Genomic DNA, 13,645 nt, shown 5'->3' with positions numbered 1-13,645 from the left:
TGTCCTGGAGGCTGTGCCTTCGGGCCTGAGCCTCACACACCAACGCTCCCGCGCTTGGCCTTGTGTGTTCAGATGGGCCTGGCATTTTCCACTACTCACTTCCTTATCTTGTATTAGCTCTAGCTGGGTGTGAAGTCTGAGCACCGTGCCCGCCCTGTCAACAAGGGTCGCCCCGGGGCCCATCATTCTGGCAGACCCGCTCCCCAAACTTTCCCGTGTGGACAATCCCAGGGGACTCTGGCTAAGGTGCTGATGCATTACTATGAACTAAATAGGTTTCCCCCCGAATCCCTGCCCCAGACAGCTGAGCTCCCGGAGTCCATGTCACATCATTTGCAACTCCATCCCCTTCAAATTTGTCAGGGAAAACAAGTGTAAATTATTATACAGTGTAGAAAAAAGAATGGGCAGAGCATGGGCTTTGAGATTAGAGAAATCTTACTGAATCCTGAGCTGACAACTCGGTAAGTGGCTTTACTCCCTGGGTCTCAGTTTCCCCACCTGTAAAATGGGTATATAACAGTGTTTCAAGGTACGGCATCGAGAGCATGGGCCGTATGTCAATTATTAGCCCAGGTTCAAGTCCAGCATCCCCCACCTACCAGCTGTGTGTCACCAGGAAAGCTATTTAAACGCCCCGTATCTCAGTTTCCTCAAATGTAACATGGGGGTAAGAAGGATATTTACCTCACTTGCTTGTTGAGATGAGCTGGTGACATAAAAGGTAATGTGCTTGCATGTGTTAGGTTTCTAATAAGCAGTAGCCATCATTAAACTCAGAATTGAGTTTCAAAGAGTTCTTGCAAAAATTAAATGAAATGACAGGTTTGAAAAATACTTTATAACCTGTAGAGCACTGTCAGAGATCAGTTATTATTATTTATAACATTATTGCTACTCAAACTAAAACGTAAAAGAAATCGTGAAATTTTCTGCGGTCTAAAGAAGGCTTGGGGGTTGAAATTCTGTTTTGGCCAAGGATATTTTAAGCGGCTGAGCTTGTCTGTCCTTTCCTATCCCTCCTTGGCGGCCCGATGATGATGGGTGTAATTAGTTGTGGCTCAGCTGAGGCTCAGTAAAGGCTGGCTGACAATTTCACACCCATCCAGTGGCTTATAAATGGATGACACCATTCTAAATTACATCAAGGACAGTTTTGAGCTTGTTCTTTAGAGGACAACCACAGACTCTCATCCCGCGTGACAAGCCTATCTCACAGAAGTGTTAAGGCATCATAGAACGAGTGAGTTAGAAGTTAGAAAGGGGACTTTAATAAAAGCCACAACCTGTGGCTTTTATTATCCTGTGATAGATCATAACCTCCTTTTGTGCTGTTAAAGCACACTTCGAGGTGTTTGGGCGAGTTTAATTGCTATTATTGTTTATGAGATGAAAATACAGGGGCGAAGCAGTTAAGAGGTCGGACTCTGGTCACGCTGGGAAGCTAATCACAGAGGCCTGATCTCTAAATGTCGGTCCAGCTGTTTCTACCAGTCCAGGGACACAGCCTGCTCTGCTGCTAGAAGCTAGTCCGTTATCAGGATAATTCCAGGGGCATTTCTGAGCACCTCTTACATGCCAGATGCTGCGGGGAATCTGAAGATGATTAAAACCTTCAGAAAGTTTGTCATCTACAGGGAGGGGAGTGTGATTGTGTTTTTCCTCCCTCTGTCCCACCCTGCAATTCTCCCTCCCTGCCCTCCCTGCCTCCTAGTAAGTGCTTGACGGCCACCCTGGCCATGCAAGGTGCTGGTGCTATAGGTGTCAAGCACTGATAAAACAGGTAGGCTCCTTGCCTTCATGGAACTTAACGGTTCTGGAAGTCAGACCAACATGGAGATGGGAAAGGGAGATGTTAGGGAGACCCTTGAAGAAATTCCCTTCATGGAGCCTGCTACCAGCTGATGTCACTAGGCACCACCTCTGCTTTCTCTTGGGGACACTCTGCCTCTTGTCTTTGTTCTAAGTGGAATAAACAAGGATCTCTGTGCCCTTCCCGGAAGACTGACTATATATTTGCCCCCAAGGGAAGATAACCCATAATGTTTCCAAATTTCTTGTTAAGAACGCTCTTCGTTTAGAAGTGATGCCTTGTCTCCTCCTTTATTCTTCTACTATAGTCTTGGTCTCCCAAATAGGGTGCACGAGACAATCCACTGGAGCACAGGAAGAAAATTCTAAAATATTTACCTATAAATATCACTGAAGTAGCCTTTTCCTTTTAAAACTTTTTTTTTTTAGGAAATTCCCCAGTGGTCCAGTGGTGAGAGCTCCGCGCTTCCACTGCAGGGGCCACGGGTTGGATCCCTGGTTGGGGAACTAAGATCCTGCAGACAGGTGGCACCACATCTTCCGTCCCTCCTCCCCACCAATGTCACGGGGCAGGAGCCAGCCTGGGGAATAGGCCACTGGGACAGCTGAAGAACATCACCTTAGGACAGAAGACATGAGCTGGGGACACAGGGCTTGACCCCACCTTTTGCAGGGAGTAAAGGGAACGTGAGCCCTTCCGCCAGGCTCTGAGTCCCTACGAGGAAAGGATCAAGCCCTGGCTGGCCTGGACTGGAGACTCATCCCTGATTCTGGCAGATCCTAAAATGAGGGGAACAATAGGAGTAAATTCAGAGGCAAAGCCAGCAGAGGCTGCCAGGCAGTGGGAGAAAGGGGAAGGTCACTGAGACGGCAGGTTGGAGCAGTGAGGACCGGGGAGGAATCCACGCAGACGCCAAGCACAATGCGGGGAGGGTGGGTGGAAGGCCGGGGCAGATCTGGGCTGAGACTGAGCCGATCTGAGCAGGGTCAACTCAACAGCCTGTCCCAGGTGCACCTGAGGGGGAAGAGGAGATCACAGGGGGGCAGGGTGACTGGTGAGTGGTAGACACTGAAGTCACTGCCAGCTCCAGACAAGATGCAACTTGTCACCACACAGTGAGAAAGAACGAGAAGGCACAAACGGAACGTCCTGGCCACACCAGCAAACGTGTAGCCTTAGTGGACTCTGCTCGTGTTCAAGGCTGAGCTGAACATCACCTGCCCATTGAGCCTTGGGCCCATTGCAACATTTTGAACCACTTCCTTTGCTTTCCCTCACCCTGGAAGCCCCACAGTGCTGCCCTGTCACTGTGGTCTGTTCCTGCCCTGGATGACAGGGCATGCGTCCCAGTCATCCTGTGCCCCCAGAGCTTAGCCCCAGGACTGGCGGGAGGCTAATATTTACGTAACACAATATTCACTTAAACAAACAAACACCTGTTAGATCTAGAAAACGAAAGAGTTTGCATCTTAGTGCGTCTAGAGGAAGTTAATAGGGAAAGCAAAGTTGCAACGTTGCGAAGGCTGAAACCGGGCCCCTCCTCTGAGAGCCTCCCCAGCTCTGGGAACCCTCTGTCCCTGAGGGGCACACAATGGGGTCGGGCTGAGCAACAACGGAAGAGAACAGCTCTGGTGAATCGGCAGCATTTGTGCAACTCCTCACAGCAGAAAAGCCCAGTGCACACAGAGTTTCTGCTTCTCTTTTCCCCAAGAACACCGTCGGCTCCAAGAGGTCTCCCAGAGATGCACAAGATTCTGACGATGTATGTTCAGGTCCCACTCTGGCTGGAGAATTCAGCTCATCCAGATGGACCACTTACCCTACTTTGGAGATGGTTCCAGAAACATGAACAACTCCCACTTGTAGAGGAACAGTAGGGTCTGAGGTCTCCCAGATGATTGTCAAGCTTAGCTTATTGTCCTCCCCAGAGGTGAAGAGCCAATGTTCACAGAGCGCGTGCGCTTTTGTTCAGGAGGCAGACCCGTCGCCTTCATTTATCTGTACACCGGATGGATGGGTCATGGGTCATCTGTTTGGGGGCAGGCGGGGTGCCGGGCTCACGGTCATGTGTTATGAGGAGGATGGAGACAGGCGCTAAGTCTCATTCAAGCACACAGGGCTGGGACGGAGTGACAGTACAGAAGCACTGGGACATGAGAGGACCAGGTGGGAGCCAGCAAAACAGTGACAGCAAGCTCACCTCCCGGGGCGAGAGCTCATCAGATGGGAGACCCAGAGCAAGTAAGTTAAACCCGAGGAGCCTCGGTTTCTTTGGGTGAAGTCTAGACATAGAGAGCCACTGGAAAGAAGAAGGAGGGACCGTAGCAAGAGCCGAGTTCCTTTCCTGGCATCCCCCCAATATAAGATCCCTTTCCCTGCTTTCCGCTCCTTGAGCACTGCAAGAACTTCTAACCCCAAACCTTCGCACGTGCCCTTGGCTTTGCCTGGTTGCTCCGCCTCTTGATCTTCATGATGGTGGCACCACTCTGGGATCTTTTCAGAATTCTCTTCCAAGATGAGCCTTCTCCTTGCTGCCCCCACTCTCTCAGCCACCTCCTATGCCATTACCTGTTCATTTCTCTAACTCAGCACCGAGGGCAGCACCTAGCACACAGCAGGTGCTGAACAAATGGTTGTTGAATAAATGACTGAATGAGTGAATAAGTCAGTACTTATCCAGCCATAGGAGGTGCGCCAACTTGGCTCTCAGAGAACCCAGTAGCTTGCATGGGATCTTGAAGCTCGTATGGTTTAACCCCTTTGAAAAGGAGAATCCCATCGACAGTTTTATGGCACCAAATACAAGTCGCATGTTCGATACATGCTTATTGAACTTCCCTACCGAGAGAACTAACTTACACTTGACTCTCCCCATTGATAGGGGGTTTACTAGTACTTGAGGTCGCCTTTTTCAACTCTATCCTTTCCAACATTTATGTAGAAAGAAGGAAACATACTTTCGAGTAGAACTGGTAAGCTGCTAACAAACTGTGGGGCTTAAGCATTGTATCCCCTGCCGTGGGACGCTGAGTCACCTTTACCTCCTGGAGCCCCTCTGAGACCTGACGCTGGAGAAGCGGGCTCGGTCCTGCTTGGGTTAGGAGACCTGAGGACCCCCAGGTGGGGAGGTTACACCCGGCTCCTGACAATATTAAGTGTGTAAATCTGGTCGCTTACAAAGTGGAACATTTCATTTTAATAAGGTGATGACTGCACATAAGTACGAGAAAATTAATCGAGCAAATCTCAACCCACGGGGGCATCTTGCTAACCTGCCTGTGGCCACTAGCCTGGGTCCTAACAGCGAATTAACTTGCAAAGCCCTCCAGAGATCAGGTGCTTTTACACCTACGGACCTGGGTGTCTCCATGTGCTTGCTCTAAAGTGTGGCCGCCGGACACGACGCGGTCACCCAGCCAGGGCTGACCACAGACTTATCCTTAAGGACCTTGGCGGGGGAATCCCCTGCTAAGGGTGGGCTCCGACCTCGGTACTGCCCCCCGCTCGGCCCGCAGCCCATGGTTCTTGGCAGCGCGGTTGACAGCTTCAAGAACGTCTTCTCACACACGTTCTGTTTCGGCGCGGTCACCCCGGGGGTGCCAGGGAGGTGGTGAAACACCAGGGCCAGGGCACATCAGCAACAGCCCCAGGCTACCCAGTCACCCCCTGGACACGGGCACAGTGGTTCCTGCCACCTAGGCTCCCGCGGCTCCAAATTCTGGGCTTCTCCTTCTGCAGCAGCTTCTCCTGGGTGTGGACTGCTGCCTTTGATGGAGACCCCTCTCTGGTCCCTGCCTGCCAGCTGTCGGCCTCCGCCACCAGACTCGAAGCTTCCTTAAGCCGCACTGTGCCTTTCCCCTACCCTCCAGAGTCTGCACGGGCCTCTAACCCCCTAGCTTGTGCCAAGGCCGGCTCCTTTTCCTCCCGCGGGTCTCAGCCAATGGCACAGAGGGCCCGTCCCCCACCCCGGTCCCCTCTATCACACTGGCCATGTCATTTCCTCGTAGAGTCACCGGAATTAACAGTTGCTATAGTTCAGTCCTTATCCCCCCTGCTCCCCGGAGGAGGTAATAAGCTCAGTGAGGGTGGGGCTTTCGTGCACGGCTGAACTCCAGTGCCTGGACAGCTTCATTGAATAAATGATTGAATGAGGGAATGAATTCAGAGTCTAACTCACAATAGATTTTCAGTAAACATTTTTTGAAAAGTTGCCGGAAGCTCATGACTTTTGACTCTTAATCGAATCCTTTTTTCCTCCTCTGTGTGAATTCTGGGGGGAAAAACCTCCACTCCTGCCTTTCCCGGCTCACCCGCTCTTCTCCACCGAGGCGAATCATCCATTCAGTCTTTGCGCCATCTCCTCTGCACCTTCCCAGGGTGCCCTGGGCAGAGCAGGGGCTTTTACGAGTTGTCTAAGGAATCACCTCTCTAGTGCAGAGTTCCTGCCAGATCTAGAAGCAGCCCTGGTGTTTTCAATTCATCATGGAGAACAACACTGAGAGAGGTTTCTAACTGACTATCTAAACACCGCTGGCCGTGTTGGCCCTGCCAGGTTGGGGCCGTGACACTGGCCTTGGCTCTGCTTGGGGACCATCTGTGTGATTCTGGGTAAGTCCCTGGATGCTCTGTCTTCTCTGTGAAGCACGGGCTGGGCCAGGGCCCTCAGAGGGAACTCATCTGGCGTTCCCAGCTCACGCAGACAAGTCCAGGCGGGCCTCCTGGAGTCGGCATCCTGGCAGCTTCCATCTCTGCTACCAACAAGCCCTTGTGCCCCATGTGCCTGGGCTTTCCTGCTTGAGATTCACATGCTATGAACAGGGAGCTGTATACTATCATTTAAAAATTATTAGACCCATCAAAAAAGTTGAAATAGTGCAGTGCACCTATGCCTTTCACCTAGATTGACAAAGTATGACATTTTGCCATATTTGCTTTCTCATTTCTCAAATACATTTCTCATTCTCTTTCTCTTTATATGTGTGTGTTTTCTTTTTTTTTTTTTAATGAACCATTTGAAATTTAAAGACACCATGCCTCTTTTTTTCTTTTTTTTTTTTTTGTGCAGTACGCGGGCCTCTCACTGCCGTGGCCTCTCCCGTTGCGGAGCACAGGCTCCGGACGCGCAGGCTCAGCGGCCACGGCTCACGGGCCCAGCCGCTCCGCGGCACGTGGGATCCTCCCGGACCGGGTCACGAACCCGTGTCCCCTGCATCTGCGGGCGGACTCTCAACCACTGCGCCACCAGGGAAGCCCAGACACCATGCCTCTTGACCTCTAAATACATCCGCACGTATTTCCTCAGAAGTTAACACTTTCTTCACATAACTGTAATGTCATTCTCACACCCAGGACAATTACCATCGACACAAGTGATCTAATATGCCGTATATATTTGAATATCCCCCACCTCCATCCCAGTAATGTTTTTCTAGTCCTTCTCCCTTGATCCAGGATCCAGTCAAGCATCACACATTCAGTTACCCCGTTTTCTTAGTCAACTTGAAGCAGAAACCTGGAGAAGCTGATTATTTTTCATAACCTTTCTAGTTTCTTCTGGTTGCAGCACAGCCGAGGGGTGGTGTGCCTCCCCGGGAAGGCTGGTGGGTTGCTCCTTTCTGTAAAGGGTCTTTGATGCCCACTGTTTCAAGCCTCTGCCAATTAAAAACTCATCTACGCGGAGCCAGGGCCATAAGCTCTGCTTCAGGGTCCACTGGGCAGTGACATCAATAAACTGAGAAAAGAGAAGCTGCAGCTCTGAACTACAGCCTCCTCGGACCCAGTGAGCTTTGGGGACCGTGAGAGCAGCCTCCTGGCCTCCTCTGCCTTTTAATTAGAGACAAAACGTTCCAGTGTCTGAAAGCCAAGCGTGGCCCAGACATTTAGAATCAAGCTGCCCATATTCCCAAGTGCTTTGTAAAAAAAAAAAAAATGAACAATGCTGCTATCTGCCCTGTCCTTACAGAGAGAAGTCTGCTCGGTGCCGTTGCTGAAAACAGGAACCTGCCTTCTGCAAGCCCTTTTTGTTTCTAGCAGAGGAAGTTGCAACTGGTGTTTAGCAACTGAGCTTCTTGACGGCATGGGTTCCTCAGCACCCGCGCGAGGCCCACTCTGCTGCACAAGCAGCAGCTGATGGAGAGGCGCTGAAGGTGCTCCTGGAGGCCCTTCGTCAGCTACTCCCAGGGGAGACCATGCCCAGCTGTTGAAGGTATCTGGGGGGCCATGGGGGGGCTGGGGCGGGGGAGGCTTCAGGACCCCAGAGACACACAGCTGGTAGCAGGAGGACTTTCTGGAGACAGATGTGCTCTGGGAGGACGGGCAGAACCTGGTCTCAAGTGAGGCTCGGCTCCTAACGCGGTGGCTGGCGCGTCGTGGCTGCTCAGTGACGGGGAGCCGTGCGGCAGGAGGCGCTGGGGGAGCTGGGACGGGCACTCTCCTGCCAGAGAAGATTTTCCAGCCACAGAACATCCTAGCACACAGCAGGCTTCTTACCGAGGACACTCCTGCTCGCTATTAGACTTCTTAGCAGCGTGACCTTGGGCGAGACATTTAAACCTCTCCAGGCCTTCATTCTCTCCTCCGTGAGGCGGGAATAATGGTACCCAACTCACACAGGTACTGAGCAGACTAAATGAGCTGACATATGCAGAGCGCCCAAGCCAGTTTCAGACACATAGTAGGTGCTCAATAAACGCCAGCAGTGTGGAGTCATGAGGTCTAAAGGTACATGGAGCCCAGGTAGGCAGACATCACAATAGTGCTTCTAGGAGTTTGGGAGTGTGGATCTTCTGTGGGAAGATGCCAACGAGAACGGATGATATTGAACAACAGGAATCCAAGTAGGTGGGCTGTGCCCAGGGCAGGAGCAGGGTTAAAGGAAAGGCAAACATGAGAGGCATATAAAATCTGAAAACAAAACGCGAGGGTTAGTAGAGATTTGGGAGAACCACGATCCCCTAAGGAATGCGGCGCAGTCCACATCTTTTCAGGTTCTTAGACGTCCAGAGAGCCTGCTGCCAGGGCAATGACCTGGGTTTGGGCCTCTGACTGCCCTGAATCGGGGCTCGGCTCGCAGAGTGAAGGGAAGGAGTCTGCCAAGCTGAAGGGCAGGGGAGGGGCGTTGCACGGCAGGTTCTTCTCCTGCACTCCTCAGCACAGTCCTGCAAGATCACGGACACCCAAGCCACACAGCTGGCGACAGCCTCTGAGGGCTCCAAGGGCTGAGGTGGGGAAGGAGGAGCCTTACCTCAGTGAGAGCAGGTGTGGGAAAGACGAAAGTGTGTCTTTAAGGCAGTGCTCCTGTCTTAGGAGAAATAACACCCCATAGTTGCAAATCGTCTTTCTGTAGTTTGCAACGAGGTGCTGTAAACTGGGGCTGTGGTCCTTTTAAAACTGGGGAGGTAAGGCCAAATCGAAGTTCTGGCAAAATCTGGTGCAATCTGTAGTCTCCAGTTGGAAAAATGCTATTCAAGAGTGCTTAACGTGCCCTGACAAATATAATAGTAATAATATTAAAAACCGATTGCAAGGCAGAAATAGAGACACAGATGTAGAGAATAAATGTATGGACACCAAGGGGGCAAAGCAGGGCGGGGGTGGCGGTGGGAGGAACTGGGAGGTTGGGATGGACATGTAGACACTGACGTGTATAAAACAGATGACTAAGGAGAACCTGCTGTATAAAAAATAAATTAAATAAACTTCAAGAAAAATAGTAATTTTAAAAAAACAAACAAATGATGGAACAGACAGACTGAAAGCTATTTAGACTCCTGCATCTTAAACAGATCTAGAATCAGGGAAGTAAGACCAGGGAAACCCATTGTTTGAATCAGCTACACCTGGGCCTACGTTCTGGGTCAGCCGTCAGTGAACAAACTGAGTGACTCTGGGCGAGTTACTCTGCTTCTCTGAGGGTTAGTTTTTTCCTCGTAAAAAGAAGACCAGCTTCCGTGTGTGTTAGTAAGAAGTTTAAATTATATACAGTACGTAGGAGATGCTAAATATTAAATAGCAGCTATCAATACCATTCCTAACCCAGACAATTAAAGTACCCCAAGTTACTTGTATATCCCTAGGCAGTAAACAGTAGCAGACTGTGTTAAATATGATGGGTCAGACTGCACAGCTGATGACCTGGACATTCCTTCTTGATTTTTCTGAATGCTTATTTCTAAGTGTTCCTCCATCTCATGTAAGTGAAACAGACATGGGATGGGTAGGTTTGTACTGCACTGAAATCATTTTCCTATTACAGAAAAAATTTCCCCACGCTGAGCTTCGAGTGCTGGCGATGTATTTCCAAGGGGAGTGGGTCTTTCTTAAAGACTTAGAAATGATTCATTTCAATAAACCCCAATCAGCTTCCTGCATTAATAGATGCTGCTGGGTTTTAATTTTTCATTTGACATTCAGCAGGAATTTATTTCCCCCAGCTCTGAGAGAAGCTGGAGCTTAAAATTCTCATTAAAATTTTCCAGCATGTGAGGCTAGAGCATTTGGTTCTTGTCAGCCAACCCGAGGGCCCTGTAAGCACATTTTTCCATGCATCTGTCCACCCGTCCATCCATCTCTCCTTCCCTTAATGAATATGCATTGAGGCTGTGCTGTGTGACTGACTTCCTCCCTCTCTTTCCTCCCCAAGAGTTCCAAAGGAAATAAGTACACTGGGTCCCAACCACTTCCTATCTGAAAAGCACGAAGGGAGGGGTCTCATTTCATTACGGTAACTTGAGCTACAGACAGAAACTGTGTGGCCTCAGAGTGGCTCACTTTTGTTGTCAAACAGCTTTGCAAAGTCACACTTCCCTCCTTGGCACCGTCCAGGCAGCTGGGACCATGGCGGGGGCGGGGGCGGCGGGGGGGAAGGTGGGGAGACCCAAGGAGCTTCAGGAGAAAGTGGGAATCATCCTCCCGACTGTGCTCAGGGGGAAAGGACCACCTTGAGAGGGTCAGGCTGCCCCTGAAAGCACAGCCCCGCCTGCCTGCTCTGTGCTGCGTCTTTTGTAGATGTTAATTTTATCCACTCAACTGAATTCAGTGAGCACTCACTATGTGCCAGGCACCTGCTAGGTAAGGATTTTTCGTTGAGCAATACAGTAGACATGGCATCGTGTTCTCAGGGAGTTTATAACCTGGGGTTGTTAAAGAAACAAATACACAATGACGAACTGTGGTGTGAGCCACGAAGGGGACAGAGCCCAGGACAGAGCAGAGAGGAACCAGTTGTCACTGAAGTCTTTAAATTTAGTTCTCACGTTAACCCTGGCAGGCGGCCGTGCTCCTTCTCAAAGTACAGGTGTGCCATCTCCCTTACTCTTCCAGACCTCCACACCCTCCAAGTCACATGGACAATCGGCTAAAAGATTACATCCTCTGCACAGAACTTCTGAGCACTTCCCAATATGCTCCCTTATCAATATGCCCACTGGTCCATCTACTGAACACCTATGACGTACCTGACCCTCTAGCACACAAGAGAAGTGCCGTGATCTTGTCATAAAAAGGGGTCGATTCAGCTTTATGTAACCCTCCATCCATTTCCTTATGCCTCAGAGCAGAGTACTTAAGAGCTGGGCTCTGGAGCCAGACGCCTGGGTTCAAACCCTGCCTTCTCTTTTACCAGCTTGGTGATAAACTCGGACAAGTGATGTAAACTCTGTGGCCTCGCTTTCCTCAATCATACAAGAGGCATAATGACAGTGGCGTGTCTCTCCCAGGCACGGTGTCTCGTCAGTTTTCATCGGTTCCTTTCATTTTCTTACGGAACATCTACTGTGTTCCAGCTCTGAGTGAAAACAGACTCCTGCCTTCACGGCACGTACAGTCATCCATCAAACAATCACAGACATGAGTGTCAGAATCATAATCTACTTCAGGGGCTACGCAGGCGAACCCGAAGAGATAAGGATGGGATGGTGAGCCGGAAAAGGGTAGCTCGGGGGTCCTCACCCCGGGCACCTGTGTGTTTGACAAGTACTTCACGCGGGGCTCAGCACATGCACATGCCGTTAGGAGGCAAGACGTCAATTTCCATCTCTCTCCTTAAGCTTAGGAGGTCTGCTGGTGGTTCGTGTGTATGACCAAAAAGCAAAACTAAGTCTTGCTCGAAAAGCGATGTGATACAGGAATCACTAACTTCACGACCCCTGGACCCACGTGTCCAGATGCCCTCCTCTTTCTAAGGAGTCCTGCATTTCCCAAGCATCCAGATTTGAAATGAAAGGAAAAGCCTATTTCATACTCACTGTTGTCCTATTCTGTCCACTCGTGTATCTGTGTGATCTAACATCAAAATAATCGTCTTTACGACTGTTTTCTCTTTGCCAAGGATTATGATGTCCGCTTATAGGTATGAGGGTATCCGGGACCTGGCCTGGGGCCTGAACCTCATCTGTAACATTTTTTGTCAGACGTGTTCAGTGTCCAAACGGGCTCACAGACTGGAGGTACCATATCCCACCAGCCCTGGGTATTGGCTGTGGCGGGGAGGCTCTGAGCATGAAAAGCTGATCTAGAAAAAGAAGAAACGGGGACACTTGAAATTTTGCTCTCAGTGACATATTAAAGACACGTCAGGAATGACTGTAGTGCCCGCCTCTCCATGCTGGCCGCCGCTTCACGTGGATCCCGTAGGCCTGGCGAGAGGGCACTTGCCTGTGGCACAGTTATGGTCGGCAGAGAGTCAGCGGAGCCCCAGAGGGCCCCCCGCCCCTGCTCTGCAATGTGCTCCTCTTGTGACACCTACTCTCTAATCCTTACTCGAGAAAAATCCAGCAAGGCAGGTATGGCTATGCTCGTTCTTTAAATAAAAACAAACAAAAAACAGTGGAAAGAAGTTTAGCGACTTCCTAAGAGATGAAACTGAGGTTTGCCCCAGCACCAAGAGGTCCCAAATCTGGCTTCTTCCTGTGACATCCTAAAATGACCATAAAATGTTTTCTAGGATGCGTCCACCCTGGTCTTAGGGTAAAGCCAAGCCTCCCTTTTATCCTGAGGGTATATGAGATCCCCTTCCGGACACCCAAGGGTGGAAGGGGTCAGAGCACGGGCTCGTGGACATGTGGGTCAGTGCTGGCAAATGGGCAATGGCTCTCTGGGGCGGACAGAGTGCTGGACAGGGGTTCATAGCACTTATCCAAACTTACTGAGCAACCTTCAGCGGATGGCTTGCCCTCTCTGAGCCTTTTCTTTGTAATGTGAGGGCACTGAACTGCTCTGTTTCAATTGGTGCTTTATGGTATCCTAGGATCAGGGAGTCCTATCAGGAGAAATAGAGGGGCAAGAGTGCTGAGCCCCCAGCCCCCAACCGGCCGCTTGCTTTTATCTATTTTTCATATCGAGCTTCTGGGGCAACTTTGTTAAAACAAGTTTCAACCAGCAGACGGTATCGCAGCCTCCTTCTCCGTGGAGCGGCAGGAAAAGGAGATGGGCCTGGGGGGCAGGGAGGACAGGCCTGTGGCTGCACCTGCCCGGAGAGGAGAGCAGGGAACGCTGTGGCTCACAGGGCGGTGCACCTGCCGAGCGAGGTCAGGATGTGGTGGGGTGCCCCCCGGAAATCCTGCGAGATCCTTGGCAGGGGAGCCAACCGATGCTGAGGCCCTGTCCCAGCTCTTATTGCCCCTGGTGTGGAGTGGCAGGCCACAGGCAGCCCTGAGCAAGTCCCAAGGCATTTGGGTGGATACCCAGTACCACTCACGGGGCACGGGGCAGCGGGTGGGAGGCACGGTAGTTGAGGCAAAAGGGCTGTGAGTCATTGTCTGGCCCAACTCTTTCCCCATCATGTTTGAGAACCCGAGGCCCAAGGAGGGGAAAGACTGCTCAAGCTTGCACAGT

The 13,645-nt window shown here is 50.8% G+C and overlaps 2 protein-coding genes across 2 annotated transcripts in view; one reads left to right on the top strand and one right to left on the bottom strand.

Annotated features, from left to right (window-relative positions):
- The window catches only part of TG (thyroglobulin), a 236,113-nt gene that overhangs the window by 46,505 nt on the left and 175,963 nt on the right, over nucleotides 1–13,645 (bottom strand). The window lies entirely within an intron of this gene.
- Nucleotides 1–13,645, top strand: part of SLA (Src like adaptor) — a 61,663-nt gene that overhangs the window by 19,543 nt on the left and 28,475 nt on the right. The window contains exon 2 of the mRNA XM_059043075.2: nucleotides 7,776–8,018. The gene's annotated coding sequence lies outside the window, so the exon portion shown is untranslated. The remainder of the gene's footprint in view (nucleotides 1–7,775; nucleotides 8,019–13,645) is intronic.

Source organism: Kogia breviceps, chromosome 17 (assembly GCF_026419965.1).
Source record: "Kogia breviceps isolate mKogBre1 chromosome 17, mKogBre1 haplotype 1, whole genome shotgun sequence".
Classification (NCBI taxonomy): Eukaryota; Metazoa; Chordata; class Mammalia; order Artiodactyla; family Physeteridae; genus Kogia; species Kogia breviceps.
This window is presented reverse-complemented; position numbering and strand designations above follow the sequence as displayed.